This window comes from Erpetoichthys calabaricus, chromosome 4 (assembly GCF_900747795.2).
Source record: "Erpetoichthys calabaricus chromosome 4, fErpCal1.3, whole genome shotgun sequence".
NCBI classification, from domain to species: Eukaryota; Metazoa; Chordata; class Cladistia; order Polypteriformes; family Polypteridae; genus Erpetoichthys; species Erpetoichthys calabaricus.
This window is the reverse complement of record NC_041397.2, coordinates 90,794,387-90,808,309: the sequence shown is the minus strand read 5'-3', so window position 1 is coordinate 90,808,309 and position 13,923 is coordinate 90,794,387.

Sequence of the window (13,923 nt, the reverse complement as noted above, 5' to 3'; positions counted from 1 at the left end):
AAACTAGTAAAATAAACGATTTTAAGATGAAGTTTATGATGTTCTACTTTAATGACAAAATAAACTACGTGATTAAAGTGGAAATTTCGAGATTAAAGTTGGCATTTCGTGCTTTTTTTCCACTGTGTGCCTATTTTTTTGCTCTGTACCCAATAAGCTTTCATATGACACTCAGACGGTCCGCTACGAGTCACCTTTTCATGCCGACTTTGATATGTGACAACTTCTTTTTTATTTCGGGCACTGTGCGATTTTGTGAACTTGAGCTTTCAAGTTTCTCCGAAACTATGTCACTCGATCAACTTTCCTTTGTTGATTATACCACTGTTTAAACCAACAAATAGTATGTTTTTCCTTTGCCTCCACTTGGTATTCGCTGAAATTCTTATATTTTCCCCTGTGCTTTTCCCATTGTCTTTTCACAGAAGGCTATTTATATCGATTTGCATATTCAAAGAGGCATAATACTGGGAGGAGTTGGGGCGGGACAGAAGGCGCGTGCACGTGCGTTACTTTTCACACTGATCAGGATTTATGTAGTGGAAGAATGTGAAAGTTTGCGTACGCACAGATTCCTGCATCTGGATATTTCTGTGCGTACGCACATTCCCGCTTTTGTGCTTACACCATGTTATAGTGTGAGTTCTACGCACGGCGTTATACATTAGGTCCCTGATGTTTTATGTGTGTTGCAGTGATAAAAGCAGTTTTCTCATAATAAGTCATTGTAATTCCCTCAAAGTTCTGAGAATGTTATTGCTGAAAAGAATCTCTGTTAAGTGCTCTAGGCAATCTGTGATGGGGAGATTGAGAATTGACAAGAGTGGGTTTGAGGCTATGTGTAAATATGAAAGGCATTGCTTTAGTTTGCATGAGTTCGTTATCAAAGACACTTTTCTCTACATGAGCCCTTCCCCTCAGGAAGAAAGCCTAGACTGGAAGGCAAGTTTGAGAAGGCAGTTTACGATCTATTATCTGTTTATCCTGTATTTGTTTTTTGCCTGAAATTAAAGAGGATGCTTATATGAAGGAACAAAGTAGTTGAACTGTTTCATTGGTGAATGCTGCTCTCTCACCCTGGTCCAGGAGATGTATAAGATAGTACAGAGCCATAGTAAGTGGACTCTTGCATGCTACAGGCCCTCAATCAGCTATTTTTCATCCTGAAGAGAGGTAATCTCTCCCTCTATCTCTGTTATTCCATTCATGGACAAGGCCATTCTATCAAAGGGCCATGCCAGACCATGTCTGATCAGATACCAATCAACATACTAAGACAAAGAGTCACCTGGTAGCCAGTTGTTGTCTTCTTATATTTTAGCCATATTATCTATAATCCATGAATAAATAGGTAACTTTGTATTGAACTGCCATAGAAATCGTTCCTGACAGTGTAGTAAGAGTATACAGTTTGGGATATTCTTTTATGATATATGTAATAAAGTGTGAAAAGGTGAACATAGGGTCACTCTAGAACCTACCATAACAAAACACTATAAAACCCACTTCTGAAGTTTGCTTGCAAACTACATTTATGGTTAAATTTAAATTAAGGCTCCAGTTCAGCCTCTTCACTCTCTTTCTGTCTTTAATTGTTCTACCATTCTATAATAACAATAATAATAATAATAATAAGTTTTATTTATGTAGCGCCTTTCATACACTCAAGGACACTTTACAATTCAATGCACAAATTAACAAGACAGTAGAAATTACATGCACGAAAAAGAATAATACTCATTGAAAAGATGTGTTTTTAACAGAAGTTTGAAATTAATAATAGATTTTTCCTCGTGAAGGCTGAGAGGGAGAGAATTCTAAATTTTAGGGGCTATCATTCTGAAAGCTCTGCCATCCATAGTTACTAACCTGTGTTTAGGTACAGTGAATAACTTAGCGTCCGATGATCGTAATGCACGTGCAGGAGTGTAAGGAAGAAGCAGCTGCGACAGATAATGAGGGGCTAACCCATGAAGGGTTTTAAAGGAGAGAAGAATAATTTTATATTTGATAAATGAGCAGCAGAATTCTGAACATATTGTAATCTATTGATATATTTAGTCGGAAGACCATAAAATAAAGCATTGCAATAGTCCAGACGGATAGTGATGAAAGCGTGAATGAATGTTTCAGTATCTTTCACACTGAGGAAAGAATGCAGATGAGAAATGTTGCGAAGATGAAAAAAGGCTGTCTGTACTATTGAGCTAATGTGTGATTGAAGAGTAAGAAGCTGATCAAAGATGACACCCAAATTACAGACTGATGCTGAGGGTTGAACCAGGGTCCCATTAATGTCAATTTTTAGCCCACAAATGTTAGAGAGGACAGATTTGGTACCAACTAATAAGATTTCTGTTTTAAAAGGATTGAGTTGTAAAAAATTATCTGTCATCCAATGATTGATTTCCCGAATGCAGCCGGTCAGCGCAACAGGTGAAGATGTTGCAGTTGCATCAACACTTACATAAAGTTATTATTATTATTATTACCATTCTGCCTTACCCTGCTGCATTCTATCTAAGTTAAATCAGTTCTCCTGTTTTTACACTGCGTTCTTATCTATTCTTAATATAATGCTATTTTCCAAATCTCCCAGGTACCTGTCAATAGTACATACTTATTTTGACTTATGCCACAATGTTATTTATATTATAATTGTTTTACCTTATAATCATTACACTTTTCTCAAAGCAGTTTGTGACAGTGTAATCTGTAAAATAAACAATACCTGATTAATTTTAATCCATTCAAAGACATCTATATATGAATTTATGTATTTTCTTTTGTGCGGACTACGAGTGAGATCACAGTCGCATGACATAATTTATATTTAATTTATATTTCACTGCCCTGGCAATATAAAGTTTGCCAAAGTAGCATTTAGCTTGTTAATAACTCACCCACATTGCAAAAAATGCTGAAAATGGTGGAACTCTCATTACTCTGAGGTCAGTCTTCTATGGGGATGGTATAAAATTTGTCTTAAATGAAAATCCTACTTTCTCATGACCTCTCACATTACCTTAGACACATTGCAACTAAACTTTATCTACCAACTTATATTTAACATCCAAATCTCTGGATATCAGCAATGTCTTCAAAATTGTTTGCTACAACTGTGAAATGCACTGAACAGAAAATGGCTCTATCCTAAGCTAAATCATTAATGTAAATAATGAACAGTGAAGAATCTAAAATTCACTCTTGAACAAGACAAGTGGGAGACTAGCCATCTATAATTTATTTTTGTGAATTCCAGGACTATTTTAGCTTTTTACTGTGTTAAATGTTTTCTGAAAAATCAAAGTAAACAGGATTTTATTTTTTCTTTCCATACACTTTATCCCTTACTTCCTAAACAAAATCAGATATTTAAGTAATCAGGTGAATAAAATGGGTATTCAGACTTTTCAAGAGAACTTGTACTGTTAAATATGAATAAAGTCTTTTTTATAACACTTGAACTAATAATCAGCAATTATATTATTTATCGTTGCAGATGTTGATTAAAACAGAGTACTACTTTATAAAAGTGTACACGGCAGAGTACTTTTTTATTCTATAAATTACATGTTGCATGATTTGCTTTTAAAATGCAAAATTAATTGCTCTCATTTACCAATGAATGTTCATTCATATTAATGTAATAAAGTGAATCACATTACAGCATTTGTTAATCGCAGCAATCAACGCTCTTGTTGATGCTTTAGAGTGTTACCATTCCATAACGCTGCAGGAAATAAACCAACTCAGCCACCTAGCAGGATGATTACGAAAAGATCTATCTGTATGAAACTGATAAGAAGTAATTCTGTACATTCTACCCTTGACTCATAAACATTGCTTAGTTTTCCTAATTTCCTCCGTTGCTGAAATATCATTCTAATGGATCAGTTGCAGAAATATACTATATGGCCAAAAGTATGTGGACGCCCTTCCAAATTGTGAGTTCAGGTGTTTCAGCTGTACCCATTGTTACGAGATATATAAAATCAAGCACACGGTCAAGCACTTTTTGTTGACAAACATGGGAGGTAGAATGGATTATACTGAAGAGCACTGTGGCTTTAAGTGTGGCACTGTCATAGAATACCACCTTTACCCAAGTCAGTATGTGAAAATTCTGCTCTGGCAGATCTGCCCCAGTCAACTTTAAGTGTTATTATTGTAAAGTACAAATAATATCTCAGCCACAAACTCACAGAGTGAGGCCACCAAATGCTGAAGCGCACAGTGTAAAAAAATCACCAATCCTGTTTTATCACTCAAAACAGATGTCCAGACTGCCCCTGAAAGCTACTGTATATCAGGAGTCATGACTCATGAAGTAGGTTTCCATGGCTGAGCAATTTGACACAAGCCTAAGATCACTATGCACAATGCCTAAGCATCAGCTGGATAGGGCTCTGGAGCTGTGAAAATGTGTTCTCTGCAGTAATGAGTCACGTTTTACTATCTGGCAGTCTGATGGATGAACCTGGGTTAGGCGGATATCAAGAGAACAGAGGAGAACCTTCAGGACTGCATAGTGTCTACTGTACAGTTTGGTCGAGGAGGGTCTGTGTCTGTTTTTCAAGGTTTGGTCTTGGCTCTTGGTTCCAGTGAAGGGTACTATTAATGCTACAGCACACAAAAACATTTTAGACAATTGTGCACTTCCAACTTTGTGGCAACAGTTGGGGAAGCCCTTTTCTGTTCCACCATGACTGTACCCCTGTGTACAAAGTCAGGTCCGTAAAGTTTGGTGTGGAGGAATACGAGTGCCTGCACAGAGACCTGAACACCTTTTGGATAAATTGGAATGCCGATTCCGAGCCAGATCTTCTCATCCAACATCAGTACCTGACCTTACAATTGTTCTTTTGTCTGAATGGGCACAAAATTACAGCAGATATATCCGAAAAATATTGTGTAATATCCTTCCTTAAGAGTGGTGGCAATTACCGATATATCCATTTTTGGAGTTTTTGTAGTGGGGGTACTTGTCTAAATCCGCAATAATCTTCATTGTTTTGGAACTGGATGTCCAACCATCTCATATAGCTTTGATGGTCAAGTGTCCACAAACCTCTGGCTATACAGTGTAAATTTGAATATCCTCTGCAGCCCTGCATTTGCCTTAACTAATTCAGCTACAATTATGAACATTCTGTTACAAGAGCTAATACTTTAATAAGCAGAATATAAATTATTAACCCACTATTGGCTAATTTTATAAGCATGTCTGTCAAATCAAGTATTGAGTGGCTTTATGTATTAAAAATTACTAGTAAAACTACATTTGAACTTTGAAAAAGTATTCACACATTTACCCTAATATTTTGCAGTACTTGTGCCAACAATGTACACCAAAAGTGTATTTTTGAATTGTATCATAGTTTTCCAAAGTGTTATAAAGAACTGATTTATGCATTAGTAAGAAATTACAATTCCATAACTGAGCAATTAGAATTATAAATAAAGATATTAAAAAGAAGTCCATCAGAAAATGGAGGAAAAAATAATCAAGAAAAAGAATATACTTGTATATACATTATGTATATGAGTTTTCTCAAAGAGAAGGGATTTATCATACCCACTTGATTAATACAGTTATATTATTAGGTAACAAACATATATGGCACACATAAATAAGAGAATAATAAACTCTTATAATAAATAAACTCCTTGGAAAATATGAAAATTAGGTGCAAAAAATATTAACTAAATTAAACATGAAAGTACAATTTATGAACAACAAAGCTACAGTCTTAAAATGTGATTGTAACAAATACCTAACTTATTAGCTCTAACCTAGTACATAAAGGTAAACCTAATTAGGGTAACCTAAAAGGAACAGGCTCTAAGCTAGTACTTATTTGATGATGTAGTGGTTAGACGTCTGACATTATTAATGTACCGCTAATATCATGGAAGTTTAATGTTTAATGAAGTTCTTCCTAAAATGTATGCACTGCTTCTTAATTTGACTTAAGAAGTATCTGCAGAGACAATTAGTCTATATAGAGTATATATATATAGAATATATATATATATATATATATATATATATATATATATATATATCCATTCATTTTCCAACCCACTGAATCCAAACACAGGGTCATGGGGGTCTGCTGGAGCCAATCCCAGCCAATACAGGGCGCAAGGCAGGAACCAATTCCCAGGAAAGGCGCCAACCCACCGCAGATATATATATATATATATATATATATATATATATATGCAGCTGGAGATCCACAAAGGGAGAAAAATGAATCACGTATCATAAAGTAGTTTTCATTCCTGAGCTTTTCCTGAGCTATTCCAGAGAATAATGCTTAGACTTACAAGAATCAAAGGCAATATATAGCAAAAAATTACATGGGGTTGAAAGCTCAAGAATAAAAACTACTTTATGATACGTGATTCATTTTTCTCCCTTTGTGGATCTCCAGCTGCAAATATGCAAACTGTATCACACACCTTCTCTTCCATATATATATATATATATATATATATATATATATATATATATATATATATACAGTATATATAGGTTCATTATTGTCACATGTCAGAGTACAGTGAAATTCTTAGTATGGATATGTGTGAATCTCACCAGTGACAGAACAAGTAAGGGATGTTATAGATTATTATGGGAAAACGGTTGTAAATTTAGTGGAAAAGTGGCATTCCTGTGTTGACTAATCTGTAGCTGGCTTTGTTAATAGACCTCCACCTACTTCTAGTCTACTGAAGGAATGAATAATAGTCTGGCATTATTCACCTGCCTCTTCCTGTCCAGTCTAACATATTTATTAAGTGTAACTTAATTGAAGTCTCCTAAGAGATGGTATTCAAGAAAGACATTCAATGTTTGCTACAATGGCCATCCACATTTCAATACATATATCAAAATTATGTACAGACTGGTCATAGATGAACCTAGTTGTGATGACACAGTCAACTGTAGAAATAGTGTTGAAGTTTACTTTCCAAAGAAATTATACATGTGACTGCTGGAACTTTATGATGTGCAAAACCTGACATACTGCATAGAAACATTTTGTGGGTTTTTTTAACCTGCATTTACATCTTTATAGAAATGATGATATGCAATTTTAAATAACATAATTTTTTTAAAGTGTCAAAGTTTTACATTTGTCTGAATTTCATTATATGAGTTGTCAATGAAATGTTGTTTCTCTTAAGCTCTATCTTCAAATAAATGTTTTATCTGAAGTACTTTTCATAGTCAAAATCACGAAATATTAGCTGAATTAAGATTTTACAGGATTGCAGCATTTGTTAAATTATTAATTATTAAATTATTAATGAACTTATTGTGTACCAGTACAGATATTATTGCTATATTGATATAACAAGTGGCTCTTAATTTCTTTTGACTTGTTATAGAGAAATTGTTACACACAACAAACTGAAGAGCAACATGTGGGCAAATGTCATATTCTCTTTACTAACACTAGATAGCCTTAAATACTTTCTGCTTTGTTGTAAAAACATAATAGTTAAATGTTGCTTTATTGACTTTACTACTTTACATAAATCTATTTTTTCAATTAAATATATTAATTTTCTAAAAAATGTAATTGTAGCCTATTCCATTGGTATCAGGTGCAAGACAGGAACCAATTCTGAACAGAATTCTGTTACGTTGCAGCTAACCTGAGCACTCATGTACCATGGATGAAACCCACATACTGTATAAACTCTAACCAGACAGAGTTCTGGCTAGGATATGAGCTCTGGTTTTGGACATGACGTCTGAAGTTAGAAATTCTTAAGTGTCAGTTAATTCAATTCAATTTATTCTTAAATTATGCACTTTACTCATGAAGTTTCAAAATGCTTGTATCAGTATAAAATATAATGGAGCAATAGAAATGCATATAACAGTGCAAATTGTGTGTACTGTATATATAAGTACTCATACAAGTGAGCAGTAATATAGACACACAAAATATTTTGTTGAAATATGAGTGAAATAACTCTGAAGCAGTTCATGTTAATAATGATGGCACATGATCACACTCCCCATGAAATAATGGCACTTATAATTTCAAGATGGCTGGCCACACAAAAATTAGGAAATAAAGCAAAGTAAACGAATAATAAAATGCACAAAATATCACAAATACCAACACAAAGTGGCACAGTGGGATACCAAAGAAGAACCACAGATTGGGGGAGGATCATTAACAGCTGGCAATATTATTTGCCACACTTTCATTTAAGATGAAAATAAACACAAACTGCAATATAAGCAGCCCTAATAATCATCTCTAATTAAGATGCACTAAACTAAAGTAGAAGGTCTTCATCCTGGTTGTAAATACAGAGGCTAATGGCACATCCCTTACATGAGTAGGCAAATTACCTTAATTGGTAGAGATGTAGGAACAGGAGTTCTATATTTGTACTTCCTAGTTCTAGTAATGACCCTTGACATAGCATTGTGAATTAAGAGCAGGCTGGAAACACAGCAATTAAAAAAAAATCAGAATCCTCAGTTTAGTTTCAACCCTTCTTATCGTTCTTTTAACAAAAAGAAGATGATTTCATAGTGTGAGTACTATAAAATAGAAAAGTGTCAAAGATAACAGTAATATGAGGAAAAAAACAAAAAAGAAATTCATGCCCCTCCATTAAAATTTGTTGAATTTCCATCCAACTGAAAGAATCTGTTATTTTTCCATTTTTAATGTTAATTTAATATCATTCATCCTATGTTCTACTATGAAAATAAAAATCACTGTATGTGAATTTGTTTGTTGTACTGTTGATGGAATGGACATTTGATGTTTCAAAAATAATTTCCCAAAAAATAATCTTATCTTATATATGGCAGAGTGTCATCTGCATAGAAAGGAAAACTGAATGTTATAGTTTTACACCACAATTAATAGTCATTTCTTAGGTATACAGTGCCTATGAAAAATATTCACAAACTTGGAAGTTTTCACATTTTATTATTATACATCATTGAACCACATTGGATTTAATGTGGCATTTTAACATTTACCAGCAGAAAGACACTTTAATGTCAAAGTGAAAATATTTCTGGAAAGTGTTCTATGTTAATTACCAATATACAGTAAAACACAAAATAATTATTTGCGTAAGTATTCAGTAATACTATTGTATCGTGTCGTGAATTTGGCCTTTTAAAAGAACCCCATTATTCTGTTGTGAGCCTCATTTATTTCTGAATGCCAGTGCTTCTGCACCTCATGCCCACTACATGTGAGGAGGAATGCAACAGATCAACATATTATGAAGACGTTCTTCTTTAGCGGTGCTGAAATAACTAACAACATGTGCATTCATATTTAATTCTCAACAAACACATTTTGTTATTTTGACAGTGCAGAGTCAGTTTAGCTGAAGTAAGCTAAAAGATTAATTGGACACTGAAAAGATCACATACCTCTAGGCTACTCATTGTACATCCATCAATAATTTATATGTGTATAGCATTCTCTTTGATATATTTCAGTCAATGTATGTGAACAATTGATTTTGTTGAAACAGGAAAGTACAGAGCTAAGATTGTATGACCTTACTTATGATAAAAGTTTTAAAACCCAAATGGCACTGTTAGTGGAATCAGTAACATATCAGACATGGTCTGCAAAAATTATTTTACGACATCAAAGAAAGTCAGCTAAATAAATATTCAGTATCAACAGTAACAAAAAATTTGCTTCTTGTAGCTGAATATCAGGTTGTACTTTAACCTAACGTATTATATTGAAAAATACACAAAGTGTTAGATGCATTTATAAAATATTATTTTTACATTAAATATTAATGGTCTCTGTTAATTAAATGCAAATTTGAATCATGGCAAGATTTCTAATCCCAGTGTATTTTAGGTTTTAACTGTTCAAAATTCTGAAATGTTCATGTTGATATGACAATACTACAGTATTTATATGCTGTATTAAGCTTTACAGTATATAAGTTTTAGCACAGCCATCCTCTACAGTATAGCACCCTTCCCATCTGTATAGACATCCTTATATGATTGGTGTACTGGTAGAATCTTCAGATACACATTTTGGAGCTCTTTTTTGTTTTTTATTTCTTTTAAACCCTGATTCCTGCCACCCAGAAAGAACAAACCTCCCATACTGTTTTAATGGCTGTGCTGATATGTGTATATTCTTACCTTGCCTGAGGCCATAACACTGACCTGTATGTAACACTGAAATGTAACTTTAAAAAAGCAATAGAAGTCCTTGTAATAGGATTTTCAAAAATCTAAAATGTTTGTCCTTAAACACAAAGGAATAAAGCTTTCATGACAGTGAATATATTTCTTTTAAATCATTCAGTTTATTAACATGGCCTAAATGTGGTAAATGAATTAAAGGTTTAAGGGTTTGCCACACTTTGACAAACCATACTAACAGTTTGTTCACTTATACTGTGCAGAATCTTCACAAAAAAATTAATTAATTTAAAAAAATTGCATTTCTTTTTGAGCTACTTCAATTTTAATAACTGATTACATTAAAATTTGTCTCCTCAGGTTGTTTTACAGCAACCGTTTGTAAAAGTAATTATATTATTCTAAAGCAAGTAACCCCACAGAGGTAAAATAGAATTTCACTTATTTCAGCCCAGCATATGGAACTCTGGATATAGAACTCTAGAATGTTTGTGTAAAATAAAATGTTTAATTGAAAATATGTAGAATTTTAACTTTTAACATGAGTTTTTAACTTGTATGCTACTGTGTTCCAGCAACAACTCAGATGCTGTCTGTGGAATAATTAGTTTTAATATGTGATATGCATTTGTGGTAAAATTTGAAACAAACATATTTAAAAAAAAACATTATTGAATGTAAGATATTCCAAAAAATTGGTATTTTGTTGGAAAAAATGTGTTCATATTATTTATAGACTAGCTGTCCCCTGCGGCTCCGCCTGTGTAGCAGCCTATGTCTCGTATTAGTGCAAATATATCACTCCTGTAAGCGAACTATAATTCTTAGTGCAATGACAGAAGTCGCAAAATCAGCCGGAATGTTCAAGCAAATTATAGGTAAAAACCTGATCGAAATCCATTAAGTAGTTCTCTCGTGAAAAGTGGATAGACATTGTCACAGATGACTGGGGTCATTACCTGGCCGGGATGCCTGGAGGGACCGGAAAGGGACAGTAACAGCTTCCGGGGCACAAGGGGGAAGCCACCCTGGATAAAAAGAGGACCACGGGAAAGAGACAAAGAGGTTTTGACCTGTTGGGAATGTGGCCAACGCCAGGGGGCGCTTTAAGCCTCATGGGACCTAGGGAACTGTCACTTCCGACACACCAGGCAAGATGGCGGATGAACCTGCCAGGGACGCCCGGAGTGCTTCCGGGACAAAGGGCAACACTTCCGCCACACCAGGAAGTGTGGCCTGAAGATCGTATTCAGCCACCTGTAGCACATCCGGGCAGGAATAAAAGGAACCGCCTCCTAACAGTCGGAGAGCCAGAGTCGGGAGTGGGAGTTGGACGAAGCTCCCAGGAGGAGAGTAGAGGCGGCTAAGGACATTGTGAAGTCTGGAATTGGGGTGATTATTGCTGAGTGCATTGTGTGGTGTTTGGGACTGTGTTTATTTGTGATGAATAAACGTGTGAAATTGATAAAGATGTGGTTTCCGACTGGTGGTGTCTGGGCAAGTCTCACAACATACAGACAGACAGACATTGGATTTTATATATACTGTAGAGAGAAATGAAAATGACTAAGAATGAGTGAATTGATTCCATGAAATGTACTACATGAAATCAAAGTAGACAGCACGGAATTCTACACAAGATACAGAATCATCCATCAGTGCTAAACATTTTTTTTTCCAAAAAGAAAAATGGAACTTTTTTGTCCCCAGGATGAAATTTGACTTTTTACAGAAGCTTTTTAAATAAATAGATAGATAAGTAAGTAATTAAGTAAATAAATAAACACACACACACACTTTATTCTATAAAGCAAGAAAACTTTAAATGTATATATCTGTTCTGTACATATGGCAGTAGAGTATTGTAATTGTGCATCATAAGTAGTTGTGATCCTAATAAAACAAGGTGTTGTATACAATGACAAAAGGAATTTTGTTGTAGCATTTCTATCTTTTCTACTAAGAAAGTAGAAAAATTTCTACTAAGATTTTGGACCAGTAATGGTACTAAAGTGCTTTTGTGGTAGTTATAGTTGCAGGGGTAGCACCTGGATGGTTTTGACGGATGTGGCTTGGGCAGAAGTAGTTCTGAGGGGGTCTAAGAAAAAAAGGGCTTGGCTCCAGACCTACTTTGTCATATCTGTTCCTACCATGCTATATGTGGTCAAATATCTTTCAGTTTTGTTTGTGCATGTTCCCTTGTCACCTCAGACTCTCCTTCTTTTGAATTTCTCCACTCTTTCCCACTCTGTACTGTAGCAGAGGGTATCATCCTAGCAACTATTGCTGCAAAACTGTTGCTGGCCTCCTGCTGGAGATCACCTGTCACTTCATCTCATTGGAAGGCATTCTTTAACTTGGTCATCTTAAAACTTTCTTTATTGTGGATCAACATCTCATCCAGCTCTGCAATTCAGAAATGGTTTTTCCTTGACCAGGATCCCATGATGGAACATCTTAGCTCTTTTCATTGTGCTTTAGTCTTCCCTACATGTTGGCCAACTGTTAGACTACTGTTCCTTTTTGTTCTTTTTTTCTTTTACTTAATGTTCACCACTTCTCACATCTGGGAGGGTGATGAGGTGGTGGTGTATTTTTGATGTTTTCTTTTTTTTCTCTCTTATTACTATTAAAATAATGTTTTCAGTTTAACATATTTATTAAAAATTTGATTGCAAAAAAAAAGCTAGGGACTACAGGCAAATCTTTCATTTGTCAAGCAGCAGAGTTATATATAAACTAAAAAATGTTACTTTGAAACATGCTAAAAACACTTATGTTTAATTGTGCTTGTAGTAGTGTAAAATAGTGTAGCAACCACCAAACTGTCCTGAAGATGGGCCTGGATAAGATGCCTGAGTAACAGTGACCCATTAAATGGTGACAGGAAGTGGGTATTCCACAAATTTCAGAAAAACTTTTCTATATTACCAAGAATATTCAAGAGTGCAGGCGGAGACCTTGTTGAAAGAGAAAATAAGTCAAGTGCAGAAAAGAGTGCCTAGTCATTGGTGGATTGTAAACAAACAGAGCAATAATGGGAAACAATCAGAGACACGGACTGTGTTATATGACAGAGAACAGCTTGATAGCAGCCATTTGTAGCTCCCTGTTTGTATTTGCTATTATATGAGGTATTTCCTGTGGCATGTAACAGTGGGAAAGTGCAACTAGGAGCATTGTGCTTTACAAAGTACGCTTATGGTTTGTTATTTTTGAATAAATGTAGCAGTTGGAATAAAATGTTATATGGTGTGTGCTTCAGTCTTTTCATGGTAGTATTTGTTATAATATTACATCAAGTGACTTTATGGGATAGCGGGCTGCGCACTGACTTTGGCTTTTGTAGGAGTCGCTTGACCCACAAGCCCCCCACCATAGTGCCATGTTATATGTGAAAACAGTTCCTTTTCTTGATGGTATTCCAGTAACTACATTGCTGTTTTTCTACTTTTTTTTTCATAGCATAATGCATAAAAAAAATTCTTATTTATCCATACCCAAATATTTGGTTATGCATTTGCTGATTTAAAGTACTGATTTTAAATACAACTCTATGCTATGAGTTCTAATGTTATGATACAATTTAGTTATTAACATCTGAAAGAGTACCCTTTGTGCTGAATACCATTCTGAAATACTGTATTTAACATGAAAAATAAAAGTACATCATAGAGACATGAGCTTCAGTGGGATGATGGTGTTGAAAGCTGAACTGAAGTCAATAAAAACTATTTTAGCAT